The sequence below is a fragment of the Vicugna pacos genome, chromosome 11 (assembly GCF_048564905.1).
Source record: "Vicugna pacos chromosome 11, VicPac4, whole genome shotgun sequence".
Classification (NCBI taxonomy): domain Eukaryota; kingdom Metazoa; phylum Chordata; class Mammalia; order Artiodactyla; family Camelidae; genus Vicugna; species Vicugna pacos.
In genome coordinates this window covers 51,770,846-51,782,462 of record NC_132997.1, presented here as the reverse complement: position 1 = coordinate 51,782,462, position 11,617 = coordinate 51,770,846, and the positions used below count along the sequence as shown (strand labels likewise).

The window sequence follows — 11,617 nt, the reverse complement described above, 5'->3', positions numbered from 1 at the left end:
GGGAGCCGCCTTTAACGCGGCTGGCGCTCGCGAGCCCAACCCTCGCGCAGGCGTACTTCATCGGACCCGCGTGTCCTTGCGCCTCGGCCCCGCCCCTTCGGGCCGCGCCTCCGCGAACTGTCTCTGCTCCCAGGCTGGGCCACGTGGCTGGCGGTCGCCTGTGGCGGTGATCTGTCTCCGCTGGCAGGCTTTGGGGCTGTGACTGAGGAGGGCAACAAGTTCTCAGCTTGGACTAGCTAGGAATTGACCGCCGGCCTCTTGCCCCACACGCACATTGGAAACTCCCCTTTGACTCACACACCCTTCCTCTCAGAGTAATTCCTTATCTCAAAAGACGTTTAGGAGTCAGCTGCTTCATCTGGCAATCCCTGCCAAGCCGTCTTAAAGGTGAGCAGTTTTCTGATTCATTTAAGCAGAGTTGAGGCATATTACTGACACCCATAATGGCTCCACCACGTTCTAGCCTGTGACATCGGGCAAATTGCTGTTAACCTCTCTGACTCAGCTTCTCACCTGGGAAACGGAGATAGTCATTGTATCGATTTCACAGGCTGCTGGAATGATGACCGGGGTTGATACACGTCAAGAGCTGAAGGAAGGGCCTGTCCTGTTATAAGAACTCAGGAAGTCTAACTTGTTATTACCACCCTCCCCAGTGGAGGATTCAGTCTGCCCCCCTGCTTGCCCAGCCCACCCTACGTCCCCTAGGACTTCAGATAGAAGCACTGGGAAAGTCCAGGCTGAGCTCAGAGTCCCTTGAGGACATTCCTCTCAGATGCAAGCTCCTTGGAGCTTGTTTTTATACTCCTGTTTCATGGTGTCAGGCCAGACCCCAAAGTCTAATCGAAGCTGCAGACAGATATTTGCATCACTTACTTCCCTAGTTCTATATATATTTTTTAAATGTATATTTCAAAATCCTCAAATTAGGCAATGATTATTCACTACTTTGATTAGAAAGTTATGTCAAAGAATGCCTAGAAATTTTACTTAAAATTTGTGATGGGCTGGGCTTCTTTAAATAATTCTGTTTTTCTAGGACATTAAAGATAATGTGCCTTAAAGACATTTTGATCTAAACCTTTTTTTTTAAACAGTGTCTATTATATAAAATGAGATGCTCCCTCTATTCAGTGAAAACCTTGTAAGATAATTTTCTAGTTAAAGTGTCCCTCCCTTGTCTCCACCCAGACTCCCATTAATCTTCAGAAGGCTATAGCTCGCTGACCTTTTAAACACTACACCATACTGTTTTACACACAAGAGTGGGGAGAAAAAAAATAGTAGAGCAGTAGTTAAGCCAGTAGTACAAAGCATTACTGGGAGCTAAAGGAATCTCTGCAGAGTGAACACTAAGTAGTCTCATGTTCAGAGTTTCTTAAAGGGATGCTCTTCTGATTGAACTGCCCTCTCTATTTTCTGCCTTTGAGCAGATAGAGCTCGTTTTCTTGGAAAATCCCAGAATCTCATCTGTGACTGACTTGTGGACAGACAGAAATGATGCAATAGTGTGGCACACACTTTCCCTTTTGCCTCCTGCCAGCTCAGAGCAAGAAAATAACTTTGCTGACCTCTGGACTTGCACACTAGCTTTTGTTTTATCAAATATGTTCAGAGAGCCAGTTAGTACCAACCCCAATAAAAAGCCAAGCCCTGCCTTTGCTGGGGCACAAGTCAGGGCTTTGTAACTTTCCCTGCAGGCAACGGTGATGAGCGCCACAGGCCCTTTTGGACCTTGTTCTGTGTCTTGTGTCTCTCCCCAGGGCCTAGTGCAGTACCTGGTCTAGAGTAGCATCTTACTACCAGCAAAGATAATGAGTCTTTGCTGGACCAATAGATAGAGGAATTGATTAAAAGAAGGGCAGAAACACCTTCTTAAGTATATTAGTTTGACAAAGGATGAACCCATCTATTCTCAAACATTGTCTTTCTTGCTCTGTAACCAAATTCAGTGGTACTTTTCAGTACATTTCCTGTCCTCTTTGCTGTGGTTGACCCTGTTAGGTACCTCCAATTTCCAGATGTTCTCTCTCTTCCTTGGCTGGTGGCTGCATTTTCTTCTGACATCCTTCCTACTCCTCTGGCCACTCATTTCTCATTCTCTCCTTTAGCCTTCTACTCATCTCTTCATCTGGATCATCACTGACTTTCTTATTTCTCATGTTCTCTCTCTAGAGATACCCTCTCCCTAGGTTACTTCATGTATATATTTGATGTCAGCTACCACCTATAGGTCCTATAACAGGAAAACTTTCAAATCTATAAATACATTTTATTTAACACTTATTGTGTTATTGTCTGTGCTAGGTGGTAGGGATATAGTGCTTTGAAAGGCATGGTCTTGGCCCTCACAGAACTTACAGTCTGAAGGGAAGACAGACTTCAACAAACACAATAAGTTCACATAAGCAGAGTGATAGAGGAAGTAAAAGGTGTTGCATTATGAGAACAGAGAAACTCTTCAAGGAAGTGATCCTTAACCTGTGACCTGAAAGACAAGAAAAGTTTAATAAAGCGGAAGAGACAAGGTAGATGCCAGAAAGAGATTAAGAGACAGAGCAGTGGTCAGAGTTAAATGGTGGAGGGTCTTGGAAGGCATGATATGGAGTGTGAACTTTTTCCTCAGAGCAATGAAAAACCTAAAGGGTTTTTAGCAGGAAAATGACATGATTAGAATTGCCTTTAAAAGTGGCTGTTAGCAGCTTGGAGCCTGGGTTGAAGTTTAACAAGACCAGAGGCAGAGAGATCAACGAGAAGGCTGCTGCAGTGACCCAGGTAAAAGATGATGATGGTGCCCTGGACTTGGGTAGCAAAAGAGATGAGTAATTACAGAGCTGTGTTCAAGGTAGAATAATGGAATTGCTCTTTTTCGTTGGACAGAGTAGAAGATGAGGAAGATGGACTTGAGGATGATTTCTAGGTTTCTGGCTGTAACAACTGAATGCTGTGTCTGAGATAGTTTGGTTAGGATGGAAGGTGAGAAAAATAATTACTTTGGTTTTGAATACTATAGAAAACACTGCTAGTTGCCTTCCCAATAGCCATATCACCTCCTCCTTTCTAAAAGAATCCTGAATTGGTTTGGAAATGTACTCCTCTATGCATTCCTTTGCTTCAGGGCAGTCAGCCCCTCCACTGTCTTCAAGGAATGCATTTTAAATAAGCTAAAATAATCATAGTTGTCAGTATTTGTTTCAGGCATGCAAATGTGATACAATTCTGTCCAGTGGGATGAAAGGAAGCATGCCCAGACTGATTCCAGATTAGGATTTACCTTAAAAAGAGAGTATACTTCTGGTGCTTGTTGTTTGAAGTTTTGGAGGTTGTTACAGCAGCATAATCTAGTCAGAGCTGACTAATACAGATAACTAAAGCTGCTACAATCATCTTATGAGGCATCAACCATCAAGACAGTTTGCCTGAGAACCAAGCTGACATGCAGAGATTAGCAAAGCAAATGATGGAAAGAACTTGAGTTCTTAAGATATCTTTGTGCTATTGCCTTAACCAGACCTGGAATTACTTTGCCTCTGAACCTCTTATTGCATTAGATAATAAATTTCTTAGAGTTTAAACCAGTTAAGTTGGGAGTTTTCTGTTATTTGAAGTCAAAGCATCTTGGCTAAAATAGACTGAGAGCCTGAAAAAGGAATGAAAGTCTAATACATGCTACAACATGGGTGAATCTTGAAGACATTATGCTAAGTGAAATAATCCAGACACAAAAGGATGAATATTGTGTGATTACACTTACATGAAGTACCTAGAGTAGTCAAATTCATAGACACAGAAAGTAGAACAGAGGTTGTCAGGGCTGAATGGGGAGTTACTCTTTAGTGGATATGGAGTTTCAGTTTGAGAAGAGAACAAATTTCTGGAGATGAATTGTGGTGATGGTTGCACAACAAAGTGAATGTACTTAATGCCACTCAACTTAAAAATGGTCAAGATGGTTTAAAAAATATGTATATACAGATGGTCAAATATTCTTTCTCAAAGAACACATAAAGTCTGAGACATCTGTGATCAGTAGTTACTCCAAAATTTGTACATAGTTTAGTGTATCAGCTAGAGTCCAACCAGACAAAAGCTACTCAAAATGTTTAAAACAGAGAGACTTTATAGCAGGAACTTGGTCAATAAGTAATAGAAGAGCTGGGAAGTCAAATGCAGATTAGCAACAGCAGAAGGCCAATACCACCTCTAGGCCAGGGGGACAGGCTAGTGGGTAACCAGGTCTAGGAATGTGTAATTCTCCTGTGGGCAAAACAGCAAATAAGTGGTAACAATAATACTGTCTTATCAGTCTACCTTCTTAGTCATAAATATTCATTTATCCCCTTTTTGCATGAAAAATACATTCAGTGCCTACAAAAAAGAGGGACATCCAAAAGTCTCAACCAAGGACATCAGAGTCAAAGTATGGCATCTCATGATAATTTCTGTATTTTGTTCAAATAGGACTCCTCTTGATCCAGAGACTAATGAACTTAAAAACAAATGTTATTTACTGCTGCCCATATCTGTACCTAATATGAAATGTTTAAACAAGGACAGAATAAACACTATTATTTATCAAAAGAAAGAATGGAGGCACACAACCATCACTGATTCTTAGAATTCCAAAATCCTGCTGGGTAGAGGAAACTAAGTTCCATTTCAGCTCCTTGGAAGTAGCCCCTGTTATTGTTCCTCAAGCTCTTGGCTTTACTTTCTTTTCTTTCTCATTCTTGACCACATCTGGGAAATATACACTTCGTGGGAGCTGAGCAGCTTTCTCAGCTAAGAAATGTGCCCACAGAAATATGGGGAAGAGTTGTTCTCCAGCAGTCCTAATCTTTTAACCCAAGCTGGTGTTATCTTTGCTGTACACCTCTCTTTAAAACAGTGTTTTACCAATCTGATTCTAGTCAGTTCCATGTGCCAGTTACCACACCTGTAATTCTTTTTGAGACATGCCTCTCTCCCTAGGCATAATTGCTAAGGAAACTTGAACTTATCAAGTGTCCACTGGAGAGCCACACTTAGTGTATCTTCCCTGAGCCATGTTATCCAACAAAGGACATACTGGGAGCCACTGTTCACACCCTTGATCTAGTCTGCGTTCTAAGGCTGTTTTGAGACTTAATCAGCCTTGTTACTCAAAGCATTTCTCAATATATATCCTTTACTAGTTGGAGATGAACAATATTTGTGCCTCTTAACCCTGCCGGTCCTAGACTTCTAATCTCTCTCGTAGCATCCTGTCAAATGCAGCTAAAAGCAACAAAGGCACACTGGTAATAACCTGTTTCCCAGCCTCTTGCCCTAAAAATCAAAAGCTCCTTGGTACATGATCTGCCTTCCAAGTGATCAAAGGCTATAGTTTCCTTGCTGCCCACCACCAAGCCCTAAATTCTACGACATGGATTTGAAATGAACTCATCCTTGCTGTCAGCATCCAGAATCCCTTGAAGAATTTGTTGGTGACTAGGAAACATTGGCATCATCACAGCCTTATTCCCCTTCACCTCCAAGTGGTTAAGAAGTTTCAGAACAGCAGGTAGGATATAGCTCAAGCAGTAGAGTACATGCCTAGCATTCACGAGGTCCTGGGTTCAATCCCCAGTACCTCCTCCAAATATAAGTAAATAAACCCAATTACCTCTCTGTCATTAAAAAAAAAAGAGAGAGAGAAACATTAAACAGAAAAAAAGTTTCAGAACAATCAAAGAGCTCGTTTTTAGAAGAAATATGTTACACTCAGAAATGATAAAAAACAAATCTTATATTAAAAGGCAAAAAAAATTTTTAGGACAGCTTTCTGCTCCTGGTTCCAATTACTCTATTAGTCAGTTTTCTCTAGGTAATCTTGTGTTAACAGACAGCTCTCTTCCACAAAGTCTTACAGTGATATTCATTTCTTTCTCAGATTTTATGTCAGAGCTACAGATTGGCTTTGGCTCTGCTCCACGTGTCTGTTATTCTGGGATCCTGACTGAGGGACCAGCTCTTATCTTACCTTCATGGTAGAGGGAGAAGAGAATTGGCTGAACATGGGATCCAGAACATGGTATTCCCCTAGCCACAAGGATTGGTTCCCGAATGGATACTAGACCCAATTTGAACCAGTGAAAGTTTCCTACCTCCTTCTGAGAAATTACTTTGCTCTCTTAGGAGAAGTCATGGGGAGAGAGAGTCCCTCTCTCTCTCTCTCTCTGTGTGTGTGTGTGTGTGTGTGTGTGAACAAGAGAGCATGTAGCTCTGATTGCTGATAGCCACATTCTGCACCTTGAGGGAAGCCAGCCCGATGGTGGAGATCACACTGTAGATGGCAGAGCAGAGAAATGGACACAACCTGGGTCCTTGATGACACTGAGCTTCTGGATCAGCAAATCATCTGCCCTTAGTATTCTGCGTACCAGTGTATCCCTTTCGTTTAAGCCAGTTTAAATCAGGTCCATCTCCCTCCAAGTCATTCTTTACCTGCTGCCAGCGTGAGCTTTAACAGATGAAGATCTGTGAGTGCATCACTTCTCTACTTCAAACCCTCCACCTGGTTGTCTCCAATTCAGTCTTTTTTTTTTAATTTCCTTTTTATTGTATTCTTTTTTCTTTTCTTTTTCTCTCTTTTTTTTTTTAAATGGAATTACTGGGGATTGAACCCAGGCCCTCATGCATGCTAAGCATGTGCTCTACCATTGAGCTATTTCCACCTCCCTCCAATTCAGTCTTTAAGACTAATTTCAAACCTCTTATGGGAACCCTTTTCTGATACCCCTCAGGCTGTTCCGTTGCTTCTTTGGTCAATCACAGTGCTCTATCATAAAAAGTATTGTATCACAGTATGATTTTTCTCTTTTCTATCTTTGCTCACTGGAGTGGGGGAGGCCCATGTACCCAGACTCAGCAGATACTAAGTTTGCTGAGTGAACACATGCCAGAATTAGGTTTTATCTAAACTGTTACAGACACTTCAAAGTAAGGAGCAAAGTAGGTAATTTGACATAGTGTCAAGAATTCTAGGTTGCAACTCTCAAAGCCTGACATTTTGTTTTGATTTCACCACTTACGAGCTGTGGGAACCTCAAGGAAATGCCTTGGCCTCTTTGCAACTCAGTTTCTCATCTGTAAAATGGGAATACTGCAGTTATGTCAGTAGTAACAAAGCCTACGACCCATATTTTTTGGTAGGTATTTTGATATTTTGTCTGGAAACTTTTCCTTCACAGTGAGGATGTGCACGGGGGAAAACTAATACAATGGGAAGTAAAAAGTAAACACCAAACTCTTTTATAAGAGTTTATTCTCCATAATTTATAGCATAGGTAATAGAATCATTTTCCAAAGACATGGACTAGAGGAGAATAAAGCAGGTGGTTATAATCATTAGAGGTGGCTTCAACGGACTGCCAAATAGCACAATGAATGAACAAACTACACCACACAAAATGCTCTTCCTTGAGGGTGGTCAAAACACATAAACATAGATTGCTCTATCACCAGAACAGCTGAGCTTTGGCTGTTATAACCTCCTTGCAGTGAGAAAGACAGGGTGGGGTGGGGAGTGATTACTCCACAAACAGAATGATTTAATATCACCACTGGCTATGTGACAGATAAACTAATTTGCCCAAATCATTACACTTGGGTTTTTCCACTCACATTCATTTGGTCGCTTGCACATGGCAACAGCAGCATTTGTTGGTGATGGGATTCAAAGGCCTGGGCACTGCAGTTTGCAAGAGAACACAAACAACTCAAGGCAGCCCACAACAGCCGGTCCAGCAGCTTCCACCCCATCAATGACCACAGGACAGAGGGGTCAAAAGGATGATTTCTTTCAGTCCACAGCTGCCATGTAGGCTTGATGTGGTGCTGGATCAGACTAAATGGACACCTTTTACTTAAACTGTTGGTATTCCATCTGAAATCTTTAGAACCCACTGAATGTGATGAAAATGTGTTCTTCTGGCCAAAATAGCAGTCTGGAGCCTGTGCCTAGCTGGTTTTATTTTGGGGATTAAATGGTACCTCCATCAAGCCTCTTTCTTCTATTTGGAACCTCAGAGACTCCACAGAGTCTTACAGTGACATTCATTTCTTTCTCAGATTTTATGTCAGAGCTACAGATTTACTTTGGCTCTGCTCCACGTGTCTGTTATTCTGGGATCCTGACTGAGGGACCAGCTCTTATCTTACCCTCATGGTAGGGGGAGGAGAGAATTGGCTGAGCATATATAGGAAGGAGAATCCATAGCAGCTTTGGGGGAGTAGCAAAAATCGGGGCTTCCTGGTCAGATGCACCAAGATTTGAGTCTCAGCTTCAGTACCATCTACTTTTATGACCTTCAGTAAGTTACTTAACTTCTTTGAGACTGGTTTTTCCATCTATAATATGAGAATAATAAGAAACACATGTTTATTTAACTACTTCATTCCTTCAACAGACATTCATCGGTGCCTTCTGTGTACCAGGCAATATCCTAGATCCGGGCCCACAAAGGTGAGTGAAACAGGCATAGCTCCTGTCTTCATACAGCTTATGGTCTGTTGTGAGAAAAAAATAACAGACACAAAGCACTTAGTACTGTGCCTGGCTTTTCACAGGCACTCAGCAAATGTTTTGCATTGACCAGAAGTATAATTATTGAAATTCAGTACCATTTTTATTGCATTCATTCCTTCCTCATTGCTCCCTCTCCTATCTCAGGGCCTTTGCACACGATATTCACAACTATTCACATGGCTCCCTTTCTCACTTCATTCATATCTGTATTCATATGTCACCTCCTCAGAGATGCCATTCCTAATCACCTATTAAAATAGCCCTCCCCTTCTATCACATTCCATCCATAGGATCCTTTCAAAGGATCTATAGTGCTTTAAACCCATTCTTGATAGGTTTAAAAATCCTCTATTGGTGATAATTTCCTCTTAGACTTAGGGCAAATTTTTGTACTAAAATCTCTACAATATAATCATATTGTATAATTACATTTCATTATAATCATATTTTTAAAGATAGGTCTGAAAACACTTTATATAAAAGATACAAGAATAACCAATAAGCATATGAAAAAATGCCCAGCATCCCTAGTCATCAGGGAAATTTTTTAAAGACTGATATGCCTAAGTGTTGGCAAGAACAACTAGAATTCTCATACACTGCTGATGGGAATGCAAAATGGCACAACTTTGGACAACACTTTGGCACTTTCTTACACAGTTAAACTATACACTTAGCACACAACCCAGCCATCCCACTCTTAGGTATTTATCCAAGAGAATTTAAAATATATATACATATAAGGACTTGTATATGAATGTTCATAGCAGCATTATTCATAATTTATAAATTCATAAAAACTGGTAACAACACAAATGTCTATCAACTGATGAATGGACAAATAAAATATCATATATCCATACAATGGAATACTACTCAGCAATAAAAAGGAACAAACTACTGACTCATGCTACAACATGGTTGCATCTCAAAAGGATTATGCTAAGTGAAAAAAGCCAGACTCAAAAAGCTACATACTGTATTGTACCATGTATATGACATTCCAAAATCAGATGGGTGGTTATCTGGGGCCAGGAGTAGGGGAAAGGGTTGACTACAAATTGGCACAAGGGAATTTTGCGGGGATGCTGGAAATATCTTGAGTATAATGGTGTTTATACAACTGTGTACAATAGCTAAAACTCATCAAAATTTACACTTAAGATGGGTGAGTTTTACTGAATGCAAATTATGGCTTAATAAAGCTGTTACAAAATTTTAAAACATATAGTTACATATGCATAGAAAATAACTCCATGCTTAGCTCGTGGTGGGATCTGGGTGTTTTTTATTTTCTTCTCTTTGCTTAATCTAAATTTTGTAAAATGTTCACAATGGAGTGTTTGTCCAGAGACAGAAAAAACCAACAATAAAAGGCCATAAACATAAAGAATTGGGTGATTTAACAAAGAATCTATTGTTGATTCAACATTGTTTGCTTGCAGTGAAGCCTATTTGGGTCACCTCCTTCTCATCGATCTTTCCTCAGTGGCATTTCTGAGGGGTGAGCTGAGGAAACGGATGCAAAGAGGTACAGAGTTTAATAGCAATGCTTTGTCCATCCAGCTCATGGCTTGGCTCTCACCTGGATTTTTGGATGAATACACAGTAGACTAATGATAGGGGGGCTCTCATCCTACTTTGCCAACTCCGCCCTCCATTCCAACCTAAATCAACTCAAGTGTCCTCCAGGCCCCAAGAGAAAGTTCTCAGCATAGGGCTGGGCAGCTTGTGGTTTGTGGGGTCCAGGCCGGGCATCCACCTCCAGCTTATGTTGGTCTGTTAAGTCCTGCGTGGTCTTGGTGAAGTCAACAGGCCATTCATCAGTGGAGACCATGATTAGAATGACCGCTCATGCTGCAAATGGCAGGACAGGACACCGAGTCCGTCCAAGAGCTCCTCTGGGGTGGGGGTGCTCAGTGTCAACAGGCCTTTGGCCCTTTCCCCCATCACACATCCAATTCATTTCCAAACTTGCTGCCTGTGAAAGGGCGGTCACCTTAGGAGACCCAACCAGCCTGAGGGCAAAGGATGGCACATCAGGAGAAGTCTTACCCTTTTGTGCCTTGGGATAGCTGTATAGGGCCCCTGACAGGAGCCAGGTGTTGGGTCACGGGATTCCAGTGAGGATAATAAAGCTATAATTATAAAATGGCTTCATAAAATATCATTTCATGGAGGGAGCAAACAGTTTTCTAGCCACTCTATCAAGAAGTAAAGCAGAAGCTCAAAGCAGCTGGGGTTGGGGTTGGGGTCGGGGGGTGGCCAGAGGGGAATGAGACAAATCACAGCTTCCCTTGAGCCTCTGCTTCATCACCTGTAAACGCTGTTAGGAGAGATCCTGGGTTCCCAACCCGGGGTCTCTGTCCTCAGGTTCACACAGGCACTATTTTCAGGAACTACTTCCAACATCTTAAAACTCTACGCATTATTCGCTAGAGTCAAAATGAGGAAGCAACCCAAATGCCAATCAATGGATGAATGGATAATGATTGGTATATAATACAATGGAATATTATTCAGCCTTTAAAAGGAAGAAAATTCTGACACCTACTACAACATGGATGAACCCTGAAGACATCATGCTGAGTGTAATAAGCCAATCACAAAAGGACGAACCCTATATGAGTCCACTTGTATGAGGTACCTAGAGTAGTCAAAGTCACTGAGACAGAAAGTAGAATGGTGGTTCCCAGGGCTGGGAGGAATGGGGAATTATTGTTTAATGGGTACAGAGTTACAGGTTGGGATGTTAAAAACATTCTGGAAACGGATAGTGGTGATGGTTACACAACGATGTGAAGGCACTTAATGTCACTGAACTGTACACTTAAAAATACTTAGATGCTACATTTTATGTTGTATATTTTTTGCCACACCCTCCACAGGTACCCACAAGGCCTCACCCCTCATGAAAGCATTAAGTCATGCCTGATTCAAATCAGATCTCTGAATGAGCAGGCATAGACTTTGATGGATTTTTTTTAAGAAATAAAAATAATAGCAAAATATATGAATTACAATCTAGTGCAAGTTTTTTGGTAGGCCCTCTCTTTCAAGGCATGACAT

General features: G+C 41.4%; 1 long non-coding RNA gene across 1 annotated transcript; it reads left to right on the top strand.

Moving 5' to 3' along the window:
- The first annotated feature begins 7,526 nt into the window (after positions 1-7,526).
- LOC140699319 (uncharacterized) lies at positions 7,527-11,157 on the top strand. The gene is made up of 3 exons (XR_012077378.1): positions 7,527-8,333; positions 8,430-8,485; positions 9,994-11,157. It is a non-coding gene; the product is annotated as an uncharacterized lncRNA (long non-coding RNA).
- The last annotated feature ends 460 nt before the right edge of the window (positions 11,158-11,617 follow it).